This window comes from Bemisia tabaci, chromosome 6 (assembly GCF_918797505.1).
Source record: "Bemisia tabaci chromosome 6, PGI_BMITA_v3".
Taxonomy (NCBI): Eukaryota; Metazoa; Arthropoda; class Insecta; order Hemiptera; family Aleyrodidae; genus Bemisia; species Bemisia tabaci.
Genome location: NC_092798.1, coordinates 31,522,020 through 31,530,867, shown reverse-complemented (window position 1 = coordinate 31,530,867; position 8,848 = coordinate 31,522,020). Strand labels below are relative to the sequence as shown.

General features: G+C 40.6%; 1 protein-coding gene across 1 annotated transcript in view; it reads left to right on the top strand.

The window, feature by feature from the left end:
• Nucleotides 1–4,233: 4,233 nt before the first annotated feature.
• LOC109044043 (dual 3',5'-cyclic-AMP and -GMP phosphodiesterase 11) overlaps nt 4,234–8,848 on the top strand; it is a 174,594-nt gene continuing 169,979 nt past the window's right edge. The window contains exon 1 of the mRNA XM_019061559.2: nt 4,234–4,252. The gene's annotated coding sequence lies outside the window, so the exon portion shown is untranslated. The remainder of the gene's footprint in view (nt 4,253–8,848) is intronic.

Genomic DNA, 8,848 nt, shown 5'->3' with positions numbered 1-8,848 from the left:
TTCATCTCTCATTTTGTCGATCCCCCATCAAGTTTTTTCTTTAAAGTAGATGTCTAGTCAACGGCGTTCGTCGAAAATGGCGTTAAGGAACAGTCCACTATTAAGTTTAAGCACTCTGGTTGACGGGAATCTAGAGGTATCTGCCATACAATGGAGATGTTGCATTTGTGAGGAATTTGCAATTTGACCATTGATTCTTGCGTAAAAGTTAGCGAGAATCACATAGAGTCGTAATGTAAATGGGAGAGCTGGCGCCATGTTCTGCTCGACGAATTCCGAGCTCGGTGTGCGCTGAGTTCGGGTCGCTTTTTCGATACATTTTCGATCCAAAATGGCGGTGTGGAATACGTGGTAATTCCTATCTCCGTTGTTGTGTGTTGTTGTTGTTGTTGTGTGTCATCGGATGGCCGGGTACCCGTGTATCGCAAACAATCGATTATGTATCGAAAAAGTGACCCGGCGTCACACAGGAGTCTCGGAATTCGGGACATGGAAAATGCTTAAAAGTGGCGCCAGCTCTCCCAATTACATTACGACTCTATGTACTCCATGGAGAATCACGATGGTGCCACTGGTTTTCTCTGAAATAATCTCCCAAGCTCAAAAAAAGCTCTCAAAGTGAGGCCAAAATGGAGGGGATATCCCACCCTATCCTGAGAGTCCACCTGTGCATCAAAACAAACTCTCCATGCATAGATAGGCAGCAAATACTTTAGCAGGGTTGCCGTGTTTTCAGTTTTGGAGTCCCCAAATAAAGTAGCAACCCTGCTGATGTATTTGCTCCCTATCTATGCATGGAGGGTTTGTTTTGATGTAGAGGTGGACTCTCAGGGTGGGATGGGATATCCCCTCCATTTTGGCCTCACTTTGAGAGCTTTTTTTGAGCTTGGGAGATAATTTAAAAAAAAAAATAGTGGCACCATCGTGTTTCTCGCGAACTTTTACATAGGAATCAATGGTCAAATCGCAAATTCCTCACACATGCAACACCTCCATTACTCTATTGATGCCTGACAGTTGCTTGATTGGGAGGGGGAGAGGAGGGGCAAAAAATCCGTCAAGTTGCTTTATGTCATTTGTGGATGGCTCCAAAAATGATTTTTATCAATCAATGTATCATGATCATTTGTGCGCTTAATATTATTGAATCTGATCATTTCGGAATCAATCGTACACCCCCCTTTTTTTTGGCCTCATACCTGGTTGTAATGACATTTGTTGGTAGAAAATCTGTTGCACAGGCAAAACGCGTTCTGCCTACGCATTGGATTTTGTCGGTAAATTAATGAATGCAAGCAAAATGTCATCCCTGCTCCCTCTCATACTTTAGAACATAAATGACTTGATTTTGTGGTCAGCAAGATTTCCACTCTATCAGCGAGGAAATAAATGGAAAAAATTCTAAAAATTCATTAGTTAGTATCGATTGAAATTCTTGCAATTTTTTGGGCTTGATATCCCGTCAGAATAATATGGACATAGCACTTTTCTACCACCCCGGTGAAATTGATGGAAAATCTCCATCATAAGAGCTTCATAATGCGTCCAAATAGATTTAAAATTTCAAAAATTTCCCGGGGGAGGCCCCCCGCCCCCCCCCCCCCTGTGCTAGGGGCCCGGGCCAGAAAATTGGTACCAGGGCCCGAGATGGGATGTGGCGGGCCTGCACATGCAACATCTCCATTACTTTATTGATGCCTGAAAGTTGCTTGATTGGGAGGGGGAGAGAAGGGGCAAAAAATCCGTTAAGTTGCTTTAAGTCATTAGTGGATGGCTCCAAAAACGATTTTTATCAATTAATGTGTCATGATCATTTGTGCGCTTAATATTATTGAATCTGACCATTTCGGAATCGATCATACACCCCCCCCCCTTTTTTTTGGCTTCATACCTGGTTGTAATGACATTTGTCGGTAGAAAATCTGTTGCGCAGGCAAAACGCGTTCTGCTTACGCATTGGACTTGTTCGGTAAATTAATGAATGCAAGCAAAATGTCATCCCTGCTCCCTCTTATACTTTAGAACATAAATGACTTGATTTTGTGGTCAGCAAGATTTCCACTCTATCAGCGACGAAATAAATGGCAAAAAATTCTAAAATTTCATTAATTAGAATCGAATGAAATTCTTGCAATTTTTTGGGCTTGATATCCCGTCAGGATAATATGGACAAAGCACTTTTCTACCATACTGTTACTTAGCTAAAGAAACCTCTTAAAATCTCCCCAAAATTAAGCTAGGAACTGTTCTGAATGGAAGCACATTCAAATTCTCTCGTATGACAAGTTTGCAGGTAAAATCCTAAATTTAAACTCCGTAACACTGAGTTGTAACTTTGATTCGTTACCGAGTCTTTTAGAATCTCTGAAGGTAAAAGTGATCCAAATATTATTTCACCCCTCACCCGAAGAGCATTCTCCCCCAATCTCCAAGCTCATCTTTAAGATTGTAACGAGATCTTTCAATGTTCATAAAGCGTTATATTATTAAATAAACACTGGGGTACATCTTTCACGAGGCATATTGAATAATCACCGTCCCCAAGCGGACGCAAACGCCATTGAATCGTAAAAACGACCCGCACTTTAATGTTATACGGTAAAATTTTATGTTCCCGTAGCGGAGGTTTTCATAACTCTGCTTATTATGGCTTTAATGTTCACGATCCGTAGATATGTGATGGTGATGATACGTCCATCATTTTGCAGTTTTCTTCGTTTTTACAACCCCGAAGTTTTTGTGAACGCCCACGGCTTATTCTCTGTCCGGCTATTTTCTCTTTGGCAATTCTCTGGCCGGCCATTCTCTTCTGGCTATTCTTTGAATTTTTACCGCAAATGTGGTGGAAGCTGCAGGCTGATTGTTGAAATTGATAGAAAAAGCTGTAGACAAAGAAGAAAAAAGGGATGTGAAAGGGTCCTATTTGTGAGAGCGGGTGGTTGCAATGGACAAAAGAGGTAGTGGTAATAGACTAACTTACAGCAACTCAACAGAGACTCTATAATAGTTAGTTAAATAATTCGACGGTGTAAGTCGGCAGTCACACAACTCGGTTTGCGACGTCGCAGACTTCCTGTCATTCTTTATTTTTTGAACGGAAAACTACTGAACGGCAATTCATTAAAACTGTCGTGAGTTTTCTTCTCTGTGCAAAGAAAATTCTGCAAAAACCTCAAGGAATGATGTCAATGTGTTCTTTTTTAAAGATATAACATAGAGGCGGAGATTTTTAGACACCGCAAACGAGTTACGTGATTGCTGACTTACACCGTCGAATTCCCCCTTAGTCTATGAGAATCACCCATCGCAACTAATAGGATCGCTCCATACTCCCTATGTCTTCTTAGTCTATCGTTTTTTCTATCGATTGGACCGCGTTAAACAGAAAGGAACCAAGCCACATCAGCTATTGCCAAATTTAATTGGCCAATTCAATTTTTTACATGAAAACGGTTGTGCGGATTTTCGTGCTAATTCTCCCTAGTTTGAAGCAAATTCCTTAAAAATTTCAAAGGAATCGGTACATATGTTCTATCGTAGAAAATTCAATTGCCCATTTAAATTTGGCAATAGTTGATGTGGCTTTCCTTTCTGTTAAACTCGGTCCAATTTCAACAATCAGCCCGCTGGAGGTTGATGAAAGTTCAATGTGATATTCTAGAATCCCCGGGGGGGGGGGGGGGGGTTGATTACAAAAATTCCTAAAAATTTCATCATGAGATGCACGGAAAGTCTCAAGTATTTAAGATTACCTTTGAATAACTTAAACCAGCAAAACACACTCTTGCGTCTTGTGCGACTAAAGTGGTTTTTTCTTCTTCTTCTTCTTTTTTACTGTCGCCTGTTGCTGTCAGTCGGAGGCTGTTTTACATTTTCCCGACGAATCAGGAACACCGAGCTCGGGTGTTTACAACGGGAACCGTTGCAATGATTGCTCCATGGAGCGCGATCCAACGGAAAGGAGGCTTGCGAGAAGATAGGAGGAACAGCGGAGAAGGGGAGGGTCGGTAATAATGATTGAATGCAATCCAATCCCCGGCTCCGACGGAATCGAAATCACGCATGGGGGTGGCTGTTGGGGGGTGAAAAATAATCCAGGACATATTCGTCACGTGAAATCGTTTTATAAAATAAAATTTATGTTTCAGTTATGTGTCGTGTGCCGAAGCTCACTGCTTGAGGCAGCTACCATCACGTCGCGCCGGTTGCCTACCTCCGCAGCTCCCTCTGAGCTCCCGTTTTTGCTCCAAAGGTGAGTTAATTTTGGATTGCAATAAGGATCTACTGTTTGTGACTCATTCGTAAAGACTTCGCTTTACAAGGAAACTAATAGGCCGAATGCTGTTTTTAAAATGAGCCAGAAATGGATGTTCCTAATTGCAAAATATACTCAATTTCATCTCTGCTTACCGATTTTTGCTTTGTTCATGCTCCTATTCGCACATACACGGAAAAATATTAAATTCCTGATTCAACAATTCAATTGCTAAAAACAGTGAGTGCAATGTTTCAATGTAGATTTTACAACAAAAAAATGCTAATTTAACCACCCCCGTGGTTAAATTAGTTTACAATGTGGTTAGAGTAGCATTTTTTTGTTGTAAAATCTACGTTGAAACATTGCACTCACTGTTTTTAGCAATTGAATTGTTGGATCAGCAATTTATTTTTTTCCGTGTAGATAGGTTTAAGTATTTGAACACCCAAGATTTAGTAATTTTTAGATGATGATGGTGTTTTAGCCATCGTAGGTCTCATTCGGTATTTAAATTATTTTCCCGTAATAAAAGGAGGAACTCATTGTAGCATAATTGGACTACATTTTGCAGTTGAAGAGTTCTTTAGAAGGAGGGCGTATAGGTAAGACTTGTAATGCTGCTAAGATTGTGCAACTTATTGTTAGTGCATCGTTTCCAGTTGAACAGTTTAAAAGCTCCTCTAGGATTTTTTCTGAAAATAATTAGCATGTATGTATTAAATTGGTTTGCTGCAAATTGTATATAAAGTCGCACAATCTTAGCAGCATTACAAGTCTTATACACGCCCTTGTTCCAAAGGACTCCTCAATTAAAAACTATTTCTGGCTCAGTTTAGAAAAAACGCACGTACCATTAATTTCCCTGTACACATAAGTAATTTTACGGATGAGCCTGAAACTGTGGTTCCTAATTTCATGAAGCAGTTCAATTAACCCTAGTATTTGTTTTGTACACAAATTACCAGCACTCTATACCTACTAAAGTGGTGTGATTGGTATAATGCACTAATGTACTTGTGGTCTACACTACGTGGTGGGGGTGCACTGGTGCAGCTTCAACTGGTTTACCTGTGTTAAAATCTGCTGTGTCATATTGGTGCAGAACACCGAACACCCCCCCCCCCCTTCCTTTTTTACTCGTGTCTTTGTCCTCACTCTTTTCTGCATGAATTTTGATCACACGTTTTGCGACTGAGTTTGAGTTACCTAAATGGTAACAAGAAACTGCGATTAATAATTATTATCATTGTAAAGCAATTTCATAATTGGGTATTGTTCACGCATGCGAGAAATTAAAGCAGTTACCCCGCCACTCAGCAAAGTTTAGTTACTATTCTCGCAGTGGCGAGGCGTAATTGATTGATCATCAATATTTCCCAATTTGAAGCTATGTAAAATAATCGATTATTAAGGTGTTCGCTACGCGAACACTCTGTTTTTCGATCCTATTCAATAGGTTTAAATGGCAGATCAATCGATTTATCGCAAAGCACTCACGCCACTATATTCTCGAGAGTACTCTTTCTCCTTATACCATGAAATTGAAACGGTTTTAGACAAAACCAATAAACATGCGGAGTCTTGGTCGAGCAAGGCGTAAAGCAAGAATGGATGAAGATTAAGGAAGTGCGAGGAAAGAGGCGTGTGATAACGTCAAGAGTCTCGACTTAACACAAGAGCTCATAAACGAACGAAAACTTGTAAAAAGCTCAACATAAATTCTGATAAAAAAAAAATAAACTCGGAGAGGGCAAGGAGATAAAGGAGTGAAAAGTTGTTTTCGCCCCCAGAAGGAGGAGGAAGGATAAAAAAGTGTAATAGATAAAAAATGGTGCACGAGTTTATCCATGGACGGACAGTTTTAAATAGTGGTTACTAGTTTCTCCGCGTTGTCGTAGCAACGGAATATCTGAAGCGAGAGGATATCCGAGCGGCTTACGTCCGGAGCAATGAAACACTCCATCTTTCTCTGAAACAACTGAAACTTTACCGTCTTGCCACTCTCTTGGATTGTTTCTTTCATCGCGGGTATTTTATCCCAGATTGAGTCGTTCCTCTAAGAAGATATAACTCAGCTCTCTACTCACCAACTTAATCGTTGAATATATTAATCATGGTCCATTCACACCGTGATTGTTCCTATGCAAGTAACGAGAAAATTATTGCATCTCGCACATTTTAAAGTCTCCAACCGGTGGAAAGAGCCTGCAGTGTTGATGCTGAATTTAAAGTACATAAGTATTTCATTATTTCTTTTCTTTCCTGTTTTCAATGGGGTCTCCGTTTGAGATTCTTTCCATATTTCTTGATTTTAGTTGTTTTTTTTTAAATTTTTGCGTTAAAAAACAATATCAATTACAGAATGTCCAAAAAATGAACTCATACGTGAAGTACCAATAAATTAATTGCGATGGCCAAAGGGGTGCCTCCGGTATTATAATGGCCTCTGATGCCCAGGTGGTACCTCTCAATTCTTTAATTCTGAGGTGGAGAGGTCACATTGACATCCCCCTGAATATTTTATTTTGAGTTTTTATTAAAATTTTAAGATCAAAGGAGGACTTTTATTTTAAATTCTGCGGCCAAAGCTTCTCGTATATCTGGTCAGATCATCCTTGAATATTTTGAAATTGTGGTCTCCCAGTACATTTTCAGTAGCGAGGCGCGAATGATCGATTATCGACATTTCCCCCATTTGAAGCTTTGGTAAAGAATCGATTATTAGTTGCGAATACCTTGTTTTTCGATCCTTTTCCGTAGGTTTAAACGGCAGATCAATTGATATGTCGCAGGCAATGAGCAATCGCCGGCAAATTGCAATTTATTCGTGTTGAATCAACAAATTACAATTTTAAAGTGAAAAAACGTAGTGAATTAGTGAATTAGTGAAGTAGTGATTATTATGCTTTGAATTCAAACATACGTTATCCCCTTCTTCTAGAATGCATGGTACCAGCTAGCACACACGCGAGTTCGTGAAATGTAATCAATAATCTGCGTTGGGTTTGGTTTGGTTAAGCAACTAAACTAACTCCTCGGCAAAGCGGAGAGTATCGTTGGATTTGAAGGCGTTCCAAGCTGAGGTCGTGCCTTGAATCTCCTCGCTAAAGAAACATTTTACTATATCGATGTTATTGTAATTGTGGAGCTTTCCGGAAAAAGGGCACATAGCAAAAAATAGCGTTTGAGAAAAATGCATTTTAAGTTTCCATCATCAATTTCTGGCCACTGATGGTACCTTTCATCGCAGCTTGGACTCCCGATTTCTAACGAAAGTCACTGTCAGTGGCCATAGAGTAATGATCAAAATTTCAAATGCATTTCTCTCGAATGCAATTTTCTGCTATGTGCCCTTTTTCCGGAAAGCTCCTCAATTGCAATTTGACGAATGGACAAGCACGGAGCTTCCAAATTGCCGGCGATTGCTGGCTGCCTCCGACAGATATATCGCAAAGCACGCCGCGCCACTACGACAACTGAGACTCCTTAAAATGATACTATTCGCTTGGAGGGGGGATGACCTTCAAAGTTAGAATGCAATTCGTCTGGAGACGATGCTGCGAATCCAAAATCACTTTATAGCTTCTCTAGCCTTTAATCCGTTCCGGAATTGGAAAATTGTGTCCCTCCAGTAAAGAGAGATGATCCGTTCGATTCTTGAGATAGTGAGTCATCAGTGGCGTGGCGTGCATTGCGAATAATCGATTGGTATGTCATTTAAACCTATGGTAAAGAATCGATTATTAAGATGTTCGCTGCGGACACCCTGTTTATCGATCCTTTTCCATAGGTTTAAATGACATAACAATCTATATATCGCAAACCACGCCACCCCACTGTGCGTCATTATTACCCCCTTTGTGATTTCTTGCTCTCCTTCCTGGTGTATCTACCGGCTACACCCTTGTTCGTCAGCAGAGTCTTTGCGAGCTTATGAGATAATTATCCTGCTAAAGTCGCCCCTGTCGACGATTACACCCTGTAATCCTGAAATGGGACAGTAATAAACTTCTTTCGACTCCAGAAATAGCAGTTGCCGTATTTGCGAGCAGAAACTCATCCTCGCATTGGCCGATCGTGTAGTTCTACCGTGCTAAGGGAAAGCGCCGTATGAGCCCCTGACGTTGCCATATCTCCATCAATAAAGAATAAATTCACTGTGAAAATGGTGAATATTTTTCCTCGAAAATTTCAGAGGATTTTGTTCGCAATTCAATCTAAGAGATCTGAAAATTTCAAAGAAAAATTTTCAGAACTTGTCTGAAAAATAAACATTTTATAGGTGGAAAGTTGGCAACTCCGAACGTTCATACGACGTTCTTCCGTAGCTCGGCAGAGCTCCCGTCGTATGTTCGTGTAATTGGCAGGCGCGCGTCGAAGTCCCTCGCGCCGTGCTGCCAAGTTGAAAGAGAAAATGGGATTTTTTTCGCGGTTTCGGATTATTTTTTAAGGGACATTCGGCATCCAGCTCCGAGTTGTTTTTTCCGGCCAGAATGTGACTTTTATGCGAGCATGAATAACAATTTACGAAGGGATAGTCCCTTGCGAGGCCGTTATCAGAGGGAGGCACGTTTTATGGGATACGCTGCC